Consider the following 23785-nt stretch of genomic DNA (forward strand, 5'->3'; position numbering starts at 1 on the left):
CTTTGAGTCTGTATCAACAAGTGTCTAAGTGTGTTAAGCATTAAATTTTGTACCAATCGTGGTCTTCATGTATGACTAACCTTTTAGAGTTTTGAGAGGGATCATGCAATAGGGTAATCTCACTGCAGCTAATGAAGTCTTATGGCATTATCCTACTCATCTCTAATAGTATTTTAAGTAATGTCTGCTTATTTCTGTTTCTTGATGTACTTAGTATATTTTGCGTAGTAGGTACCATTTCTTAAGAAGTGCTATGATATTGGCTTTCATCAACTGTGATTTCTGACATTTCAACTATCCTACTATGAATTATTCGTGTAGAACTGTATCAGCTATTCATTTGAGCCATGCTTTCGCCAAGTCTTAGTTACATAAATTAAATGATGCCAGTTTCTGCCTGAGTAATGAGGAATTTATTATCCAATTTTCTGACTTTTTAGAGCTTTCCACTAATTTTGTAGCTCTTTGTACCATGGTGATTATTTTTCCAAGAAATATTTCAGCACTACTCTTCCCAATCTCAACATTAATATCCTCAAATTGATGTTGGCTATTTTTTTACTAATGATGATTACTTTTCAAATTGTGTTTCACCACTACTCCTTCCAATCTCCACATTAAAATTCTCAACCTTTTTATCACAAATATGGGGGACAATAATTGTTCACATCCATGACATTCCTTAAGTAACACTTATCCTCTGCATACAGCTAAAGAACAGGAACTTTGCTGCAAATGTCTAGCGCCAAGAAGCAGGCAGTTAGATAATCTCAAAGACCTCCTGGCTAAAATGAATTTATCATGAAATTATCGTGGAGTCATATGGTTTGTTCCAGGACCCTCCAGCTATAAGCTTTGGTTCTCTTATCAAGATCTGTCAAATCAATATTGAAGGCAAAAGTAAATCAAAATGCTGAGTCTTACAGGAGATTTTATCAAAATGTAATGTGGACATTGTTGCTATTCAAAAAACTCATACTCAAATGAGGATCAGATGAAGCAGACAGGAAAAATTCTTGGCTTTGGCTTAGTCAGCGCAATGTACCATCAAACTTATGAACTGGCAACTTATGTCCAATCATCAATCAAGAGGGCACATCTTTACTCTGACCTGAACTCAATGACATCCAATACAAACCAGTACAAATTGGAGAACAACAGTAATTAATATTGTACAAACCTCAATCTATCTCTTGGCTTTCACAGTTCAGCATCCCACCATATCTCTCAGAGATTTTAAGACTGGCCATACTTATGCAAGTATAATAAAAATGATGAAATGGTGAACTCATTGTAAACTGATAGAAGACAATAACTTATATTTGGTGTTTGATGCAAAGGATAAAGCAAATTTGTATCAGCAGCATTGAGGCAGGAGTATAATCTCGACCTATCGATTGTAACAACTAATTAGAATAAATTTCCTCTGCAGTAGAACGCTCGTCACAGCCAACACCATCCAGTTCTTGGCTGAAGTTGGCACAAGTGTCCCCCTAGTATCACCTTTTCCATGACCTTGCCTTTAGAGAAGCAAAGTGTGATGTATTTGCTAAAAACCTTGACAAATGTCTCGGTTTAATTTCTCCAAAAGTAAATAACCATGAGAAGCCAGTTGCAGCTATGACAAGTGCAGCAAACAAGGCAATCCCTAGAGACTAATACAAGGTAAGTGTTACAGGTTGGACTGAAACAAGTGAGAAATATTATGACAGATTTCTAAAACGTGGTGACCCAGTAATAAACTACTCCATAATCTCAAAGACAGACATGCTAGGTGGACAGAGGCTGCTGAGTCAGTCGGGTGGAAACAAAATAAAAGTAAGGGACAACACTCATATATCAGCTAATAGATTTCTGTCACATTTATTGTCTATATCCGGAGCACCAAGTGATAAAACTGCTATGAGGTACATCAGATGCTAATTTACATAGCTAAAGAAAGATCACTAATGAACAGTCTCAGTTTTCAAGAACTTTCTCTGTAGCTGAAATTCCTGCAATTCTTAAAACTCTAAAACCAGGAAAGGTACCAGGAACTGATGGAAACCATCCCAAATTTCTTCTGCATTGTCGGAACTATGTAAAAAGATGGCTGGCTGATTTTCAAAAATTAAAGAAATAAAAAATCATAGCAATACCCAAACCTGCCAAGTCATCAGATCAACTGAAGAACTGTCGCCCAATCGGACTATTGAGCACTATTTATCAGTTCCTTGAATGAATTATATATAATCAGATTAGTCCATGGGTCTTTCAGCACATTCCTGTTGAGCAGGCTGGATTCCAACCGGGACACAGCTGCACTGATCAAGACTTATCATCAACAGCGTTTGATGAACCATAAATCATCAGTGATTGTGGCTGATTTTAGTGCAGCACATGAGACAGTTTGGAGGCATGGGCTGCTTTATGAAATATTATTACTTATTCCACACAGATGGACAAGAAAGCTAACTGACAACATGCTAGCAAAACTAACTGACAACATGATAGCTATAAGGACATTTACTGTACAAAAGGGAAAGAAATTAGCTGTGCAAAAGTATTGAATAATGGGTTATCACAAGGATTTAACCTCACTCCTCTCTTGTTGGACTTACATGTATCTGATAATCCTCCAACATCCAGAAAGTTTGACTATGCAGATGACTGGGCAATAGTTACCCAGTACAAAACCTCCAAAACAATTGAAGAAATCGTAACTCCTGATATAAACATCTTAAGCCAATATTTCCATAAATGGAGGTTGTAGCCTAATCAGATGAAACAGAAGATGCATGCTTTCATTTGTTCACTAAGTGGCACACAGAGCCCTTGACATCTGTTTTGACAGAAACAAACTTCATCATAACTTGCATACAAAATACCTTGGGATCATGTGAGATAGGATACTTTATTTTAAGGAGCACTTGTTACTAAAATCTGCTCAGCTCTAAATCATAAATAACATTCTCCATAAACTCTGAAGCACCAGCTGGGAATCGTCAGCAAACACTCTATTAGTTTCAGCCCTCAGGTTGGTATAGTCAACAATAGAGTGCTGTTTGTCTGTCTGGCTTAATGGTACACTCATGAAAAAGATAGTCATGTAACTTAATGAAACCATGTGCATTGTTATTGGTTCAGTATGAGCTACTCCCACATACTGGTCACCTGTCTTCAATCACATTCCTCTTCCTGGTATTAGATAGAGGAGTGCGCAATTATGAGAATATGCAGCCTTCCAGAATTGAATAAACCATTCCCTGTGAAGTGAAAAAGCTTAAATTCAAGACTTCCAATTCTTATCACAGCCAGGAACCTCACTGCAAATGAATTCAATGCCATCCATGAATAGAAACGCTGTTGGCAACAAAACTGTCCGCCACAAGGCCTACAACTGCCTTTTATCCAATAGAAACTCCCTGAAATTTACACTTTATAAAAATGCATTCTAAGGATTCCAGCCCAGAACTTTTATTTATGAACATTAGATTTGCTTTACCATTCTACCCAACTCTGCTGTGGCTGATACTACCTGTGTATATCACAACTGTGATGGACTCCCACGTACCACAAATACTGCAGTTGAACAACATTTCATCAGTTCATAGGCATTATATCCCATTTTATTGTAATGAGAGTCAAGTACTAACCTTTCTACAAAAGACGATATTCAGTAACTGTTTATGTATTTCACAACTATTTTCTGACAGTGGCAAAAAAAAAAAAAAAGGTTCAAATGGCTCTGAGCACTATGGGACTCAACTGCTGAGGTCATTAGTCCCTTAGAACTTAGAACTAGTTAAACCTGACTACCCTAAGGACATCACAAACATCCATGCCCGAGGCAGGATTCGAACCTGCGACCGTAGCGGTCTTGCGGTTCCAGACTGCAGCGCCTTTAACCGCACGGCCACTTCGGCCGGCTGACAGTGGCATTTCTCTGTATACAACAGGTAGATCTGTGAGAGTTATCATCTTGAGCTGTTGCTGGCAGCACCACAATGGCAGTAGGTACTGTCTCACTGGATTTACCCTTAGCAGTTTTGTTTGATAGTGTCAGACATGCCCCATATAAAATATACAGCCTACCACATAGCTTAGAAATAGAAGAAAAAGTTAAAGCTATTAGTGTAAAAGAGAAGCTAATGCTATAGTCAGATACAAAAGCTAATTGCAACCAAAGCTGTAAATATACACTCCTGGAAATTGAAATAAGAACACCGTGAATTCATCGTCCCAGGAAGGGGAAATTTTATTGACACATTCCTGGGGTCAGATACATCACATGATCACACTGACAGAACCACAGGCACATAGACACAGGCAACAGAGCATGTACAATGTCGGTACTAGTACAGTGTATATCCACCTTTCGCAGCAATGCAGGCTGCTATTCTCCCATGGAGACGATCGTAGAGATGCTGGATGTAGTCCTGTGGAACGGCTTGCCATGCCATTTCCACCTGGCGCCTCAGTTGGACCAGCGTTCGTGCTGGACGTGCAGACCGCGTGAGACGACGCTTCATCCAGTCCCAAACATGCTCAATGGGGGACAGATCCGGAGATTTTGCTGGCCAGGGTAGTTGACTTACACCTTCTAGAGCACGTTGGGTGGCACGGGATACATGCGGACGTGCATTGTCCTGTTGGAACAGCAAGTTCCCTTGCCGGTCTAGGAATGGTAGAACGATGGGTTCGATGAAAGTTTGGATGTACCGTGCACTATTCAGTGTCCCCTCGACGATCACCAGTGGTGTACGGCCAGTGTAGGAGATCGCTCCCCACACCATGATGCCGGGTGTTGGCCCTGTGTGCCTCGGTCGTATGCAGTCCTGATTGTGGCGCTCACCTGCACGGCGCCAAACACGCATACGACCATCATTGGCACCAAGGCAGAAGCGACTCTCATCGCTGAAGACGACACGTCTCCATTCGTCCCTCCATTCACGCCTGTCGCGATACCACTGGAGGCGGGCTGCACGATGTTGGGGCGTGAGCGGAAGACGGCCTAACGGTGTGCGGGACCGTAGCCCAGCTTCATGGAGACGGTTGCGAATGGTCCTCGCCGATATCCCAGGAGCAACAGTGTCCCTAATTTGGTGGGAAGTGGCGGTGCGGTCCCCTACGGCACTGCGTAGGATCCTACGGTCTTGGCGTGCATCCGTGCATCGCTGCGGTCCGGTCCCAGGTCGACGGGCACGTGCACCTTCCGCCGACCACTGGCGACAACATCGATGTACTGTGGAGACCTCACTCCCCACGTGTTGAGCAATTCGGTGGTACGTCCACCCGGCCTCCCGCATGCCCACTATACGCCCTCGCTCAAAGTCCGTCAAGTGCACATACGGTTCACGTCCTACGCTGTCGCGGCATGCTACCAGTGTTAAAGACTGCGATGGAGCTCCGTATGCCACGGCAAACTGGCTGACACTGACGGCGGCAGTGTACAAATGCTGCGCAGCTAGCGCCATTCGACGGCCAACACCGCGGTTCCTGGTGTGTCCGCTGTGCTGTGCGTGTGAATATTGCTTGTACAGCCCTCTCGCAGTGTCCGGAGCAAGTATGGTGGGTCTGACACACCAGTGTCAATGTGTTCTTTTTTCCATTTCCAGGAGTGTATATATTAATACCAACAGTTACATTTTTACAAAAAACCACTAGATGGCACTGTTGACATGTACACTACTATTGTTTTAAATTTTGTCATTTGTTATTGCCAAATCAGTGGTAGCTCAGAAACTGGTTGAACTGTTTATTTAAAGTGAGCATTTAAACAAAGCATTGTGAAGAAATTACGAATTTCATATGGATAATTTGTTACAATCTTTCTAAAGCTGTAACTAAATAATAATGCCTCTAATCACATCATTAAACTTTTGGCATTCAGTCACTTTCAGGAAGGATAAACTACCTGTAAAGTTTTTGCATGTGTTTTCAAGCACAATTTTCTCAAGGCTGAACAAAAGCGAAGTTTCAAAAAACATTGGTGTTGAGTAACATAATTCAAGAGGATGTTATGTTACTCACTATAAAATGGAGGATTCTTTAGGCACCTCAAAGACTGTGGTATATTCGATTTTGCATGAACATTTATAGGCTTAAATATCTGTTTCTTATGGATTTTGCATAATTTGACTTAAGCCCAAACATAAGATTTTGTCAGTTGATATAACAAAATGATCAAAAATTCTGCCAAGGAAACGAAGATTATGTATATAAACATAACAGGAGACAAAACTTAGATACATTCGTGTTTGTATTCGTCTGAGTCAGAAACTACAGCAATAAACTGTTTGGGTGTAACAAGGTGAACTGAAACCGACAAAACTGATCAGTTCATGAAATACTTACAACGTAATGGTACCTTCTGCCATTGGTTATGCTGGTATGTCATGACTGCTGCTTGATTAATGATACAAAGTTAATGCTGAGTAGTGTATAACACTTTCTTGGCAACAATTCATTGATGAAATCAGAAAAAATACGCTGACATCACATCATTCTTCAGCACAACTATGCTGTCTCACAGTATATCAAACAACTGCTTATTTTACAGAGAAAAACCATCGAATTCAAATCTAATTGCACAGTTCACTTCATTTATCGCTTAACTGCTACTTTTTGTTCTCTTATACAGGGTGGTCCATTGATAGTGACTGGGCCAAATATCGCACGAAATAAGCGTCAAACGAAAAAACTACAAAGAACGAAAGTTGTCTAGGTTGAAGGGGGAAACCAGATGGCGCTATGGCTGGCCTGCTAGATGGCGCTGCCATAGGTCAAACGGATATCAACTTCGATTTTTTAAATAGGAACCCCCATTTTTATTACATATTCGTCTAGTATGTAAAGAAATATGATTGTTTTAGTTGGACCACTTTTTTCGCTTTGTGCTAGATGGTGCTGTAATAGTCACAAACATATGGCTCACAATTTTAGACGAACAGTTGGTAACAGCTAGGTTTTTTAAATTAAAATACAGTACGTAGGTACATTTGAACATTTTATTTCGGTTGTTCCAATGTGAGAGATGTACCTTTGTGAACTTATCATTTCTGAGAACGCATGATGTTGCAGCGTGATTACCTGTAAATACCAAATTAATGCAATAAATGCTCAAAATGATGTCCGTCAACCTCAATGCATTTGGCAATACGTGTAACGACATTCCTCTCAACAGCGAGTAGTTTGCCTTCCGTAATGTTCGCACATACATTGACAATGCGCTGACGCATGTTTTCAGGCGTTGTCGGTGGATCATGATAACAAATATCCTTCAACATTCCCCACAGAAAGAAATCCGGGGACGTCAGATCCAGTGAAAGTGCGGGCCTTAGTATGGTGCTTCGACGACCAATCCACCTATCATGAAATATGCTATTCAGTACCACTTCAACCGCATCCGAGCTATGTGCCGGACATCCATGATGTTGGAAGTACATCGCCATTCTGTCATGCAGTGAAACATGTAGTAACATCGGTAGAACATTCTACCGTATCTTCCTTCGCCGTCGGCGTTGTCGTTGTTACCGTGAGACACCATTATACCAAGAGGAAAGGCGCGTCGATCTTAGAGCATGAGATATGATGACCTTAAGCCATTGACAACACACAACGGTCACGGTAGCACCTGATTCCAGAATAGCTGCAGTAGCTAAGATCTACGAACTATCCCCTGTTGACCGGGTCCCCAAAACTTAACTCGTAACGAGATCCCTTCAAAGCAAATTGTCATAACAATCGTCTATAAAGGCTTCATACAACGAGAAGAAATGTTACGGTTGATGGAATAGTTACAGATACGACCAAACTGTCTTGTCTCTTCTGCTTTATTTAACATAACTTCGTTCACAGTTTCATTTCACATTCACCACTCATTCACCTAAACCCTCTGATGAACAGTTTTGGTTGCTTAACACTAACAGTCAATGATAATGATACAGCTTTTCTCCTTTTTATAAATTGAAGCCCGCTCTCCGTGATATAATAAAAAAAAACCGGTCTCAATACCGCGTCCCTCGTGAGATGCGAATAGACTTATCCCGGAATTTACCGCCCTGTAGGTGTATTCAATTTAATGACTACACTTCGCTGTCCGCTATTTCGCGTAACTGAATGCCCATTTGTTAGTCTGATTATACACTGTAGCTATTTATAATTCGCCCCTATATTTTTCACAACGCACAATTAGCACTTCGTTACTTATTTGTTTTTTTTTTAAGAGTAAACGGAAAAAAAGACGCCGTAACATCGGCTTAGTCGACATAAAGCAAAACACCTTAATATGCCCAATTTCACCTCTTCTTATAGGATTGGCTACCTTACTCATTAATTTACTACATATTATTTCCAATAACACTAAACAGGTATCGCCGTTATATTTTAATTGTATTCAAAAGCATGTTACTACTATTATGACCAACCAAATCGTCACAAATCGCGCGGCGTGCGTTTTTAATGATAACTTTACGCTATTCAATTAAATCGCGCGGCGTGCGTTTTTTAATGATAACTTTACGCTATTCAATTTCCGTTACAGCTATCTTGACTCGTAATGTTACACGGCCCCCCAGACTGTGATGTCTTGAAGAGGGTTCCAGACAGAACAGGCTTTTTTTTTTTGTACAGTGACAGGAGAGGGTATTTGTCTCGGCGAATACACTCACTCTCAGATTCACTCAACAAGTCAGTACATACATTCTACAATATTTAAGTTGAGTTAATGGGCCTAGACAAAATGCCCTTAACTAAATTCCACATTTGTTTATAGGTTGTCTTAGAAACACTTCGCACTAATCACTTCACATTCACACCACATTTTTTTTTCTTGGATGAAGCCCTCAGTTCTTCAACCGACTGTGCAAGGCAGGGATCACAGCCGGGTTCGACGATTGGCATCCTAGGCCAAAACCCTTATTAGGCCACTTGTTTAACCAGAGAGGATTTGGTCCTTTTCTGTTCCTCTTAATTCCACTTTTAAAGCATCCATCCTCGCTGTTCGGTGAGAGGATAAATCGTATTTCAGCGTCGACATTGTTGCTGATACCAAGAAGGTATCTCATGGAAATCGTCGGTACATTCTTTAATTTTCTTTGTAAGTTAGTATAAGTATGTATTTATCCACTGGTGCTTTTATTTAGTCCACTGAGTGTAGTCTTGGTATCATCCAGTGTTTCTTGAATCTATATTTTGCTCATTATTGATAATACTTCTTCAGGTCTATGTGAGGGAACAAGCCTTTAATTACATCAGTATCACAATCTGCCAGGAGGTAGCTCCCTTCATGAGGTATTTTCATTATATTGTATGGACCTGTATATAAATATTGCCATTTCTTATTCAGTCTTTTCCTGGTTGATGCTTTTGGGTGATTTCTCAATAAAATTTCTTCCCCTACATCATATGTGACTACTTTCTTCACATTTTTATCAAAACGGGTTTTTCTCAATTGTGCTTGATGCTTCAGGTTTTCGTAGACCTTCTTCACCATATCTTCTTTCTTGGTAATCTTTTGTTCTATCGCAGGTAATTTCTTCATCCATTCTGGCACAATACTTTCACCAAATACTATTTGGTTAGGTGAATAACCTGTCGATAAGTGTGGTAAGTCATTATACACTTTCTCAAATTCACAAATCCAATCGATCCATTTATAATGTTGTTTGGGTATGTACGTCCGTAAAAATCGGTTCAACTCTCGGAAGATTCTCTCAACCGGATTTCCACAAGGGTAAAATCTTGAGATGTAAATGTGCTGGATTCCTTGTTCTTTCATAGTGTCTCTCCATACTTTGCTTGTATAATAAGTAGCGTTGTCTGTCAAGACCATTATAGGTTTGCCAAGCTCAGTTATATAGTTGTTGATAAATTTGCGTAACATGGGTCGAACGTGGAGATTTTTCAAAGGATATAATTTCACATATTTTGAAAAAAGATCATAGAAAGCCAATACATATTTGAACCGTCCACGTGTCATGGGACATGGCCCACAGACATCACATGACACCAACATTAAAGGTTGTTGTGGGATGATAGGATGTAATTCTATCTTCCGACATTAGTTAATGGGTTTCGCCTTCTGACATATTTTGCACTTCTTAAGAATATTTGTAGCTATACGTCCCAAATTTGGATGATAGCAGTATTGTGCTATTTTGGATGTACATTTAGCGGCACCAAAATGACCCCAATTCAAGTGAGTGTACCATACTAGTGATTCTAAATACACTCCTGGAAATTGAAATAAGAACACCGTGAATTCATTGTCCCAGGAAGGGGAAACTTTATTGACACATTCCTGGGGTCAGATACATCACATGATCACACTGACAGAACCACAGGCACATAGACACAGGCAACAGAGCATGCACAATGTCGGCACTAGTACAGAGTATATCCACCTTTCGCAGCAATGCAGGCTGCTATTCTCCCATGGAGACGATCGTAGAGATGCTGGATGTAGTCCTGTGGAACGGCTTGCCATGCCATTTCCACCTGGCGCCTCAGTTGGACCAGCGTTCGTGCTGGACGTGCAGACCGCGTGAGACGACGCTTCATCCAGTCCCAAACATGCTCAATGGGGGACAGATCCGGAGATCTTGCTGGCCAGGGTAGTTGACTTACACCTTCTAGAGCACGTTGGGTGACACGGGATACATGCGGACGTGCATTGTCCTGTTGGAACAGCAAGTTCCCTTGCCGGTCTAGGAATGGTAGAACGATGGGTTCGATGAAAGTTTGGATGTACCGTGCACTATTCAGTGTCCCCTCGACGATCACCAGTGGTGTACGGCCAGTGTAGGAGATCGCTCCCCACACCATGATGCCGGGTGTTGGCCCTGTGTGCCTCGGTCGTATGCAGTCCTGATTGTGGCGCTCACCTGCACGGCGCCAAACACGCATACGACCATCATTGGCACCAAGGCAGAAGCGACTCTCATCGCTGAAGACGACACGTCTCCATTCGTCCCTCCATTCACGCCTGTCGCGATACCACTGGAGGCGGGCTGCACGATGTTGGGGCGTGAGCGGAAGACGGCCTAACGGTGTGCGGGACCGTAGCCCAGCTTCATGGAGACGGTTGCGAATGGTCCTCGCCGATATCCCAGGAGCAACAGTGTCCCTAATTTGGTGGGAAGTGGCGGTGCGGTCCCCTACGGCACTGCGTAGGATCCTACGGTCTTGGCGTGCATCCGTGCATCGCTGCGGTCCGGTCCCAGGTCGACGGGCACGTGCACCTTCCGCCGACCACTGGCGACAACATCGATGTACTGTGGAGACCTCACTCCCCACGTGTTGAGCAATTCGGTGGTACGTCCACCCGGCCTCCCGCATGCCCACTATACGCCCTCGCTCAAAGTCCGTCAAGTGCACATACGGTTCACGTCCTACGCTGTCGCGGCATGCTACCAGTGTTAAAGACTGCGATGGAGCTCCGTATGCCACAGCAAACTGGCTGACACTGACGGCGGCAGTGTACAAATGCTGCGCAGCTAGCGCCATTCGACGGCCAACACCGCGGTTCCTGGTGTGTCCGCTGTGCTGTGCGTGTGAATATTGCTTGTACAGCCCTCTCGCAGTGTCCGGAGCAAGTATGGTGGGTCTGACACACCAGTGTCAATGTGTTCTTTTTTCCATTTCCAGGAGTGTATATATTAATACCAACAGTTACATTTTTACAAAAAACCACTAGATGGCACTGTTGACATGTACACTACTATTGTTTTAAATTTTGTCATTTGTTATTGCCAAATCAGTGGTAGCTCAGAAACTGGTTGAACTGTTTATTTAAAGTGAGCATTTAAACAAAGCATTGTGAAGAAATTACGAATTTCATATGGATAATTTGTTACAATCTTTCTAAAGCTGTAACTAAATAATAATGCCTCTAATCACATCATTAAACTTTTGGCATTCAGTCACTTTCAGGAAGGATAAACTACCTGTAAAGTTTTTGCATGTGTTTTCAAGCACAATTTTCTCAAGGCTGAACAAAAGCGAAGTTTCAAAAAACATTGGTGTTGAGTAACATAATTCAAGAGGATGTTATGTTACTCACTATAAAATGGAGGATTCTTTAGGCACCTCAAAGACTGTGGTATATTCGATTTTGCATGAACATTTATAGGCTTAAATATCTGTTTCTTATGGATTTTGCATAATTTGACTTAAGCCCAAACATAAGATTTTGTCAGTTGATATAACAAAATGATCAAAAATTCTGCCAAGGAAACGAAGATTATGTATATAAACATAACAGGAGACAAAACTTAGATACATTCGTGTTTGTATTCGTCTGAGTCAGAAACTACAGCAATAAACTGTTTGGGTGTAACAAGGTGAACTGAAACCGACAAAACTGATCAGTTCATGAAATACTTACAACGTAATGGTACCTTCTGCCATTGGTTATGCTGGTATGTCATGACTGCTGCTTGATTAATGATACAAAGTTAATGCTGAGTAGTGTATAACACTTTCTTGGCAACAATTCATTGATGAAATCAGAAAAAATACGCTGACATCACATCATTCTTCAGCACAACTATGCTGTCTCACAGTATATCAAACAACTGCTTATTTTACAGAGAAAAACCATCGAATTCAAATCTAATTGCACAGTTCACTTCATTTATCGCTTAACTGCTACTTTTTGTTCTCTTATACAGGGTGGTCCATTGATAGTGACTGGGCCAAATATCGCACGAAATAAGCGTCAAACGAAAAAACTACAAAGAACGAAAGTTGTCTAGGTTGAAGGGGGAAACCAGATGGCGCTATGGCTGGCCTGCTAGATGGCGCTGCCATAGGTCAAACGGATATCAACTTCGATTTTTTAAATAGGAACCCCCATTTTTATTACATATTCGTCTAGTATGTAAAGAAATATGATTGTTTTAGTTGGACCACTTTTTTCGCTTTGTGCTAGATGGTGCTGTAATAGTCACAAACATATGGCTCACAATTTTAGACGAACAGTTGGTAACAGCTAGGTTTTTTAAATTAAAATACAGTACGTAGGTACATTTGAACATTTTATTTCGGTTGTTCCAATGTGAGAGATGTACCTTTGTGAACTTATCATTTCTGAGAACGCATGATGTTGCAGCGTGATTACCTGTAAATACCAAATTAATGCAATAAATGCTCAAAATGATGTCCGTCAACCTCAATGCATTTGGCAATACGTGTAACGACATTCCTCTCAACAGCGAGTAGTTTGCCTTCCGTAATGTTCGCACATACATTGACAATGCGCTGACGCATGTTTTCAGGCGTTGTCGGTGGATCATGATAACAAATATCCTTCAACTTTCCCCACAGAAAGAAATCCGGGGACGTCAGATCCAGTGAAAGTGCGGGCCTTAGTATGGTGCTTCGACGACCAATCCACCTATCATGAAATATGCTATTCAGTACCACTTCAACCGCATCCGAGCTATGTGCCGGACATCCATGATGTTGGAAGTACATCGCCATTCTGTCATGCAGTGAAACATGTAGTAACATCGGTAGAACATTCTACCGTATCTTCCTTCGCCGTCGGCGTTGTCGTTGTTACCGTGAGACACCATTATACCAAGAGGAAAGGCGCGTCGATCTTAGAGCATGAGATATGATGACCTTAAGCCATTGACAACACACAACGGTCACGGTAGCACCTGATTCCAGAATAGCTGCAGTAGCTAAGATCTACGAACTATCCCCTGTTGACCGGGTCCCCAAAACTTAACTCGTAACGAGATCCCTTCAAAGCAAATTGTCATAACAATCGTCTATAAAGGCTTCATACAACGAGAAGAAATGTTACGGTTGATGGAATAGTTACAGATACGACCAAACTGTCTTGTCTCTTCTGCTTTATTTAACATAACTTCGTTCACAGTTTCATTTCACATTCACCACTCATTCACCTAAACCCTCTGATGAACAGTTTTGGTTGCTTAACACTAACAGTCAATGATAATGATACAGCTTTTCTCCTTTTTATAAATTGAAGCCCGCTCTCCGTGATATAATAAAAAAAAACCGGTCTCAATACCGCGTCCCTCGTGAGATGCGAATAGACTTATCCCGGAATTTACCGCCCTGTAGGTGTATTCAATTTAATGACCACACTTCGCTGTCCGCTATTTCGCGTAACTGAATGCCCATTTGTTAGTCTGATTATACACTGTAGCTATTTATAATTCGCCCCTATATTTTTCACAACGCACAATTAGCACTTCGTTACTTATTTGTTTTTTTTTTTAAGAGTAAACGGAAAAAAAGACGCCGTAACATCGGCTTAGTCGACATAAAGCAAAACACCTTAATATGCCCAATTTCACCTCTTCTTATAGGATTGGCTACCTTACTCATTAATTTACTACATATTATTTCCAATAACAGTAAACAGGTATCGCCGTTATATTTTAATTGTATTCAAAAGCATGTTACTACTATTATGACCAACCAAATCGTCACAAATCGCGCGGCGTGCGTTTTTAATGATAACTTTACGCTATTCAATTAAATCGCGCGGCGTGCGTTTTTTAATGATAACTTTACGCTATTCAATTTCCGTTACAGCTATCTTGACTCGTAATGTTACACGGCCCCCCAGACTGTGATGTCTTGAAGAGGGTTCCAGACAGAACAGGCTTTTTTTTTTTGTACAGTGACAGGAGAGGGTATTTGTCTCGGCGAATACACTCACTCTCAGATTCACTCAACAAGTCAGTACATACATTCTACAATATTTAAGTTGAGTTAATGGGCCTAGACAAAATGCCCTTAACTAAATTCCACATTTGTTTATAGGTTGTCTTAGAAACACTTCGCACTAATCACTTCACATTCACACCACATTTTTTTTTCTTGGATGAAGCCCTCAGTTCTTCAACCGACTGTGCAAGGCAGGGATCACAGCCGGGTTCGACGATTGGCATCCTAGGCCAAAACCCTTATTAGGCCACTTGTTTAACCAGAGAGGATTTGGTCCTTTTCTGTTCCTCTTAATTCCACTTTTAAAGCATCCATCCTCGCTGTTCGGTGAGAGGATAAATCGTATTTCAGCGTCGACATTGTTGCTGATACCAAGAAGGTATCTCATGGAAATCGTCGGTACATTCTTTAATTTTCTTTGTAAGTTAGTATAAGTATGTATTTATCCACTGGTGCTTTTATTTAGTCCACTGAGTGTAGTCTTGGTATCATCCAGTGTTTCTTGAATCTATATTTTGCTCATTATTGATAATACTTCTTCAGGTCTATGTGAGGGAACAAGCTTTTAATTACATCAGTATCACAATCTGCCAGGAGGTAGCTCCCTTCATGAGGTATTTTCATTATATTGTATGGACCTGTATATAAATATTGCCATTTCTTATTCAGTCTTTTCCTGGTTGATGCTTTTGGGTGATTTCTCAATAAAATTTCTTCCCCTACATCATATGTGACTACTTTCTTCACATTTTTATCAAAACGGGTTTTTCTCAATTGTGCTTGATGCTTCAGGTTTTCGTAGACCTTCTTCACCATATCTTCTTTCTTGGTAATCTTTTGTTCTATCGCAGGTAATTTCTTCATCCATTCTGGCACAATACTTTCACCAAATACTATTTGGTTAGGTGAATAACCTGTCGATAAGTGTGGTAAGTCATTATACACTTTCTCAAATTCACAAATCCAATCGATCCATTTATAATGTTGTTTGGGTATGTACGTCCGTAAAAATCGGTTCAACTCTCGGAAGATTCTCTCAACCGGATTTCCACAAGGGTAAAATCTTGAGATGTAAATGTGCTGGATTCCTTGTTCTTTCATAGTGTCTCTCCATACTTTGCTTGTATAATAAGTAGCGTTGTCTGTCAAGACCATTATAGGTTTGCCAAGCTCAGTTATATAGTTGTTGATAAATTTGCGTAACATGGGTCGAACGTGGAGATTTTTCAAAGGATATAATTTCACATATTTTGAAAAAAGATCATAGAAAGCCAATACATATTTGAACCGTCCACGTGTCATGGGACATGGCCCACAGACATCACATGACACCAACATTAAAGGTTGTTGTGGGATGATAGGATGTAATTCTATCTTCCGACATTAGTTAATGGGTTTCGCCTTCTGACATATTTTGCACTTCTTAAGAATATTTGTAGCTATACGTCCCAAATTTGGATGATAGCAGTATTGTGCTATTTTGGATGTACATTTAGCGGCACCAAAATGACCCCAATTCAAGTGAGTGTACCATACTAGTGATTCTAAATACACTCCTGGAAATTGAAATAAGAACACCGTGAATTCATTGTCCCAGGAAGGGGAAACTTTATTGACACATTCCTGGGGTCAGATACATCACATGATCACACTGACAGAACCACAGGCACATAGACACAGGCAACAGAGCATGCACAATGTCGGCACTAGTACAGTGTATATCCACCTTTCGCAGCAATGCAGGCTGCTATTCTCCCATGGAGACGATCGTAGAGATGCTGGATGTAGTCCTGTGGAACGGCTTGCCATGCCATTTCCACCTGGCGCCTCAGTTGGACCAGCGTTCGTGCTGGACGTGCAGACCGCGTGAGACGACGCTTCATCCAGTCCCAAACATGCTCAATGGGGGACAGATCCGGAGATCTTGCTGGCCAGGGTAGTTGACTTACACCTTCTAGAGCACGTTGGGTGACACGGGATACATGCGGACGTGCATTGTCCTGTTGGAACAGCAAGTTCCCTTGCCGGTCTAGGAATGGTAGAACGATGGGTTCGATGACGGTTTGGATGTACCGTGCACTATTCAGTGTCCCCTCGACGATCACCAGTGGTGTACGGCCAGTGTAGGAGATCGCTCCCCACACCATGATGCCGGGTGTTGGCCCTGTGTGCCTCGGTCGTATGCAGTCCTGATTGTGGCGCTCACCTGCACGGCGCCAAACACGCATATGACCATCATTGGCACCAAGGCAGAAGCGACTCTCATCGCTGAAGACGACACGTCTCCATTCGTCCCTCCATTCACGCCTGTCGCGACACCACTGGAGGCGGGCTGCACGATGTTGGGGCGTGAGCGGAAGACGGCCTAACGGTGTGCGGGACCGTAGCCCAGCTTCATGGAGACGATTGCGAATGGTCCTCGCCGATACCCCAGGAGCAACAGTGTCCCTAATTTGCTGGGAAGTGGCGGTGCGGTCCCCTACGGCACTGCGTAGGATCCTACGGTCTTGGCGTGCATCCGTGCGTCGCTGCGGTCCGGTCCCAGGTCGACGGGCACGTGCACCTTCCGCCGACCCCTGGCGACAACATCGATGTACTGTGGAGACCTCACGCCCCACGTGTTGAGTAATTCGGCGGCATGTCCACCCGGCCTCCCGCATGCCCACTATACGCCCTCGCTCAAAGTCCGTCAACTGCACATATAGTTCACGTCCACGCTGTCGCGGCATGCTACCAGTGTTAAAGACTGTGATAAAGCTCCGTATGCCACGGCAAACTGGCTGACACTGACGGCGGCGGTGCACAAATGCTGCGCAGCTAGCGCCATTCGACGGCCAACACCGCGGTTCCTGGTGTGTCCGCTGTGCCGTGCGTGTGATCATTGCTTGTACAGCCCTCTCGCAGTGTCCGGAGCAAGTATGGTGGGTCTGACACACCGGTGTCAATGTGTTCTTTTTTCCATTTCCAGGAGTGTATTTATTTGGAACACAAACTTTCCAAACATCGTCTTCATCCTTCCTCCGATACAATATTCCGGATTTTAATTGATACTGTTCTTGAGAGTGACTTAGTGTTTTGCTTTCAACAGCATGTCTATAGGCTTTCCACAACTTATCATCTTCTTGCAGTTGTGGAAGACTTCGACATAGCTGTGAAATCTGCCTCTCACAATATTGCCTTGATAAATTCATGACTTTAAAGTCAATAGTCCGTTCTTCACACTCGTCGTCATTCTTTCTTTTCGGTAGTCTTGAAAGAGCATCGGCTATGATGTTGTCTTTCCCTCTGATGTATTTGAGCGTAATATCATATTCTTGCAGTAGCAAGGACCACCGGGTTAAACGTGAATGGAACATCCTTCCGGTTAAAATAAAAGATAAAGTTTTTTGGTCACAGAATACAATGATCTTCTTTCCATATACAAAATAGCGAAACTTTCTAAGGGACCAGACCACGGCCAGTACTTCCAATTCAGTAGTACAATATGCATGTTCACAGCTAGAGAGTGTTCTGCTGGCAAACCCAATTATTTTGATGGTACTGATATCTTCTGGATTGTCCATCTGGAAAAGAGTGGCACCCAATCCTGTTTCAGAAGCATCCGCAGCAATATAAATATCTTGATCAAGTCTCGGATGATGTAACAGTGGAGCATTAGTCAAAGCATTGCGGATGTTATCAAAAGCTTGCGTGCATTCGGAATTCCACTCCCACATGACATTTTTTCTTAACAGCCATAACAAACAGTCTTGGCTTCCCAACTGATTGGGTAAAAATCGTCGAAAAAATGAAACTAAGCCGATAAATGACTATAATTCCATCCTATTTTTTTGATAAGCACATCTGTTAATCGCATCCATCTTTTTAGGATTTGGTTTTATCCCTTCAGGAGTGATTATATGTCCAAGAAATTTCAATTGGTTATGAGCAAACTTGGATTTGCTCAAATTTACAGTAACTCCGTATTCCAAAAATTTCCCAAAAACTCTTCTTAATAAGTCCAAATGTTCCTCCCAAGTTTCAGAAGCAATTAGCAAATCATCCACATATAACGTAACTTCATTCAAAAGGTCTCTGCCCAGTATGGTATCTAATGCCGATATGAAAACACCACCGCTTATTTTCAACCCAAATGGCATGACGGTAAACTGATAACTTCGGCCCAGAAAAATGAATGCAGTATATTTTCTAGATTCTTTCGATATTCTAGTTTGCCAATATGAACTACGCATATCCAAAGAAGTTAAGAAGTGGGCACCATAAAACTTTTGTACTAACTCTTCTAGGTTCTCCGGTCACGTTTGTACAGATATAATGATCTTATTGATCTCTCTGGCATCCAACACCAATCTGATGTCACCATTGGGTTTAATTACCGCCACAAGAGGGTTACAATATTCGGAATCTGAGGGCCCAATAATACCCCATTCTAACATTTTATTGATTTCCGTTCTGACTATTTCTTTCTCTGTCCATGGGATAGAATATGAAGTATGACAAAAGGGTTTATGTGCATACGTCTTTATATGGCATTCAAAGTCTTTTATTATACCCGGACATTTACTAAAAATCGACTGATATGCTTCCAACAAGTAGTACAGTTCGTCCCTTTGGATAACAGATAAATATTCTGATTCTAACACCTTTTCCTGCAATGACATTTTATCAATCATTTCTTCAGAACATTCAATAAGGCATATATCATACACATTTTCATCATCAATACTGACATATTTTACCATTAGATTCATACACAACTGATTTGGAATTACTCGGCCCTATCTCAGGGTGGCTGTCAAAACATTACCATTGGAATTAAATATACATTCACCTTTCTCTAAATTAATGATTGCACCGGTCTCACATAAAAAAATCCAAACCCCAAATACATGGTACTGTCATTTTAGGAACAACCAGGAATGTACTTTCTATTTGAGCCCCCCGTATTGTAACGTTGATACGTACCTGTTTCACAACTTTTTGCATTTTTGCACTGAACGTGCCAGACACGGTACATCCTGTGATAGGGAAAGTGGGTATTTTTACTCCTTGGCTTATCTGTTTTAAACAGTCCAGTGTCATGACACTAATAGTTGCTCCAGTATCAATTAATATTTCAACATCAACATTATTAATACTTGTTGGAATTATTGCCTGTAAAATTTGTCCACATTTATTAGAAACTTCAGGTTTTTCTTCAATTAATTCATTCCTTATATCCTGATCATTATTGTACCTTAATACTCTCAGTTCAAATTGATGCCTGCCTTCCTTCTCCTTTCCAGTCATCCTAGGAAGGCATTTGGTGACTGGTATTAGTTTAATCTATCTCATTGAGTCATCGGTGGGGGTTCATGAACTTCCACAATCTGTACAGTATGATCCGAGTTATGGTATTCACCCCGTCGCACATTGGAGGCTCCTTCGCCCATTGGTATAACTCCTTGTGCTGGATGAGAACTTGAGGCATTTGTTCCATCCTGCCGATGAACATTATGCTTCGAATTATCTTCCCAAGGTCGAATACAATTGGGATCATCACTTGGGTACCTGTTACTCTTATTAATATCACTACTATGCACATTCGCGTCACCATATCGAGGTTTACCTCTAGCACAGTAAGTATCTCTTCTATATTTATTATAATCATTGTTTTTATTGCAACCATAGGATGAAGATTGTCCACGCTCCTGTGATGCGGGTTTAACTGGTTTTCGGTATTATTATTATCATATGTTAAATTATTATTATTATTATTATAATTATTCGTATTACTATGAATGTGAGTCGACATTTGATCACCACTCATTTGTCTTGCGTCTTCCATAATCATATCTATAGAGTCAATCACCGACAAGAACTGGTCTACATCGTGGTCAGGAACATTTATTAACTTTTCACGTATATTCACGGGCAACCTTCCCTTCAAAATTCTGATCACTTCCTTGTGAGAAATTGGATCACTCCAATAACGTGTCTTATTTATGTACTTTTCAAAATATTGCCTTAAAGTACTCCTTTTACTGTTAAAATACTCAGGTTGCTAAACCTCTTTTCTTAATTTCTCTTGTTTACTCGACGACTAGTATTTAGCCAAAAAAAATTGTTCAAACTCAGCGCAAGTATGGCAACTTTCACTTACTTCAGCGGCCCATAATGCGGCTTCTCCAGTAATTTTGGATACTATAAATTGAAGTTGGTCGTGTTCTGACCAGCTACGTGGAAATATTCTTTTGAAATTATTGATAAAGATTTTCGGATGCAGGTTGTTCTTTTCAGTGGAGAATGTTGGGAATTGTCTACTTTTAAAAATACTGTTCTCCACCTTTAAAGAAGACAAATATCCTCGCTGACCAAAAGAATCATCATCTTTACCAACCGAATCATCAACTTCCCAATGCAAATTTTCACCACAATTGTACTTCGTATTTTCACATGTTCGGTTGTTTTTCGACCTATTCTCCGAACGTTTGTCCTCTGTCAACAAATTTTGTGATGACTTTCGTTCTAACTCAGCCAATTTATGATTGGTTTCCTTTTGCCATTTAGGTAACTCATCAACTATTTTCTCTTTTATTTTCTGAATTTCTCTAGTGAAGAGCTTAATTAATTCATCATTTCTACTTAGGTGCTCATTGATATTTTCATTTGGCTGGGATCCAATAGTAGTCTTAACCTTGTCTACAATTTCATTTCCTTTTATTTCTATCCATTCAGATAGATCTCCATCAAGTCTTTTAGTTTGATCTACTAAATACTTGTCAATCCCCTTATGAGCATCAGACTCAAACTCGACTATTTGTTTCGAAAGCTCTTCTATCTGTGCGCTAGCATTGAAACAGCTGCTTTCACACTTAACCATCCTATTGGACAGGCCATCATAACTCTTCGAAACTACCTCATATTTCTTTTCTACGTCATGAAGTTTTCCCATTAAATTATTATATTGTCTTTCTAAGGTGTTAGAAAACTCTACATCTAGTTCTCCAAATTTCGCATTTAATTGAGTCTCCCAGTCCGCCTTTAATTCTTTCTTAGTATTTTCCAGTTTATAATCAAACGTGTTCAGTTTGCTTTCCAAAGAATCCATTTTAACTTCTAATGAACCGAATTTGGCCTCAAATTTTTCGTTTAACTTTTGATTGTCCTCTTTTAATTGCTTATTATCTTTTTCTAGTGAACCAAGTCTTCCATTCATTACACCCATTTGAGTATTTATTGATACCAGCATATCAAACATTTTTTGATTAATATTTCCATTTTGAGGATCAACTTGCTGATCTCCTTCCGAAACCTCAAGATCTTTATGTTCTCCCACGCTGCTTACCTTACTTATCATTGTATTTGAATCTCCTAACGGCTCTAAATCAATAACTGTATTATTATCTGTACATGTCTCCTGTCCCAGATTGAGCTCATGGGATGCATCATCCATATCCTCTTCAATTTCCTCTCTCTCTCTACTCATTACTCTACTCAACCGCACATTATCATGTATTCTTTTCGTTCGTTTTGACATGATTATTCACTACCAAGACATACACTTATTTTCACTATGTATTTATAGACATTTATCTACCGAAATCACAAGTATCAACTTCATTTTTTTTAATAATTATACAGTTATTTTAATCATACCTGGTAGTATCGCTCACTTTTAGCGATTATTGAAGAATACCTCTTTCATTGGACAGACTCACTGGCTGCTACAATATTTTCCAACTCTAGGGTTCGTGAATCCGGATGACACTCGACTCGATGCAGCAATCCTCCTCGATCGAGCCGCACGTTGTGGCGCCACTTCTACCGTATCTTCCTTCGCCGTCGGCGTTGTCGTTGTTACCGTGAGACACCATTATACCAAGAGGAAAGGCGCGTCGATCTTAGAGCATGAGATATGATGACCTTAAGCCATTGACAACACACAACGGTCACGGTAGTACCTGATTCCAGAATAGCTGCAGTAGCTAAGATCTACGAACTATCCCCTGTTGACCAGGTCCCCAAAACTTAACTCGTAACGAGATCCCTTCAAAGCAAATTGTCATAACAATCGTCTATAAAGGCTTCATACAACGAGAAGAAATGTTACGGTTGATGGAATAATTACAGATACGACCAAACTGTCTTGTCTCTTCTGCTTTATTTAACATACCTTCGTTCACAGTTTCATTTCGCATTCACCACTCATTCACCTAAACCTTCTGATGAACAGTTTTGGTTGCTTAACACCAACAGTCAATGATAATGATACAGCTTTTCTCCTTTTTATAAATTGAAGCCCGCTCTCCGTGATATAATAAAAAAAACCGGTCTCAATACCGCGTCCCTCGTGAGATGCGAATAGACTTATCCCGGAATTTACCGCCCTGTAGGTGTATTCAATTTAATGACCACACTTCGCTGTCCGCTATTTCGCGTAACTGAATGTCCGTTTGTTAGTCTGATTATACACTGTAGCTATTTAAAATTCGCCCCTATATTTTTCACAACGCACAATTAGCACTTCGTTACTTATTTGTTTTTTTTTTTTTAAGAGTAAACGGAAAAAAAGACGCCGCAACATCGGCTTAGTCGACATAAAGCAAAACACCTTAATATGCCCAATTTCACCTCTTCTTATAGGATCGGCTACCTTACTCATTAATTTACTACATATTATTTCCAATAACACTAAACAGGTATCGCCGTTATATTTTAATTGTATTCAAAAGCATGTTTCTACTATTATGACCAACCAAATCGTCACAAATCGCGCGGCGTGCGTTTTTAATGATAACTTTACGCTATTCAATTAAATCGCGCGGCGTGCGTTTTTTAATGATAACTTTACGCTATTCAATTTCCGTTACAGCTATCTTGACTCGTAATGTTACAACATTACGTAAGAAATCAGCATACATTGCACCATTAAGATTGCCATCGATAAAATGGGGGCCAATTATCCTTCCTCCCATAATGCCGCACCATACATTAACCAGCCATGGTCGCTGATGTTCCACTTGTCGCAGCCATCGTGGATTTTCCGTTGCCCAATGGTGCATATTATGCCGGTTAACCTTACCGCTGTTGGTGAATGACGCTTCGTCGCTAA

The sequence above is a fragment of the Schistocerca cancellata genome, chromosome 5 (assembly GCF_023864275.1).
Source record: "Schistocerca cancellata isolate TAMUIC-IGC-003103 chromosome 5, iqSchCanc2.1, whole genome shotgun sequence".
In the NCBI taxonomy this organism is placed as follows: domain Eukaryota; kingdom Metazoa; phylum Arthropoda; class Insecta; order Orthoptera; family Acrididae; genus Schistocerca; species Schistocerca cancellata.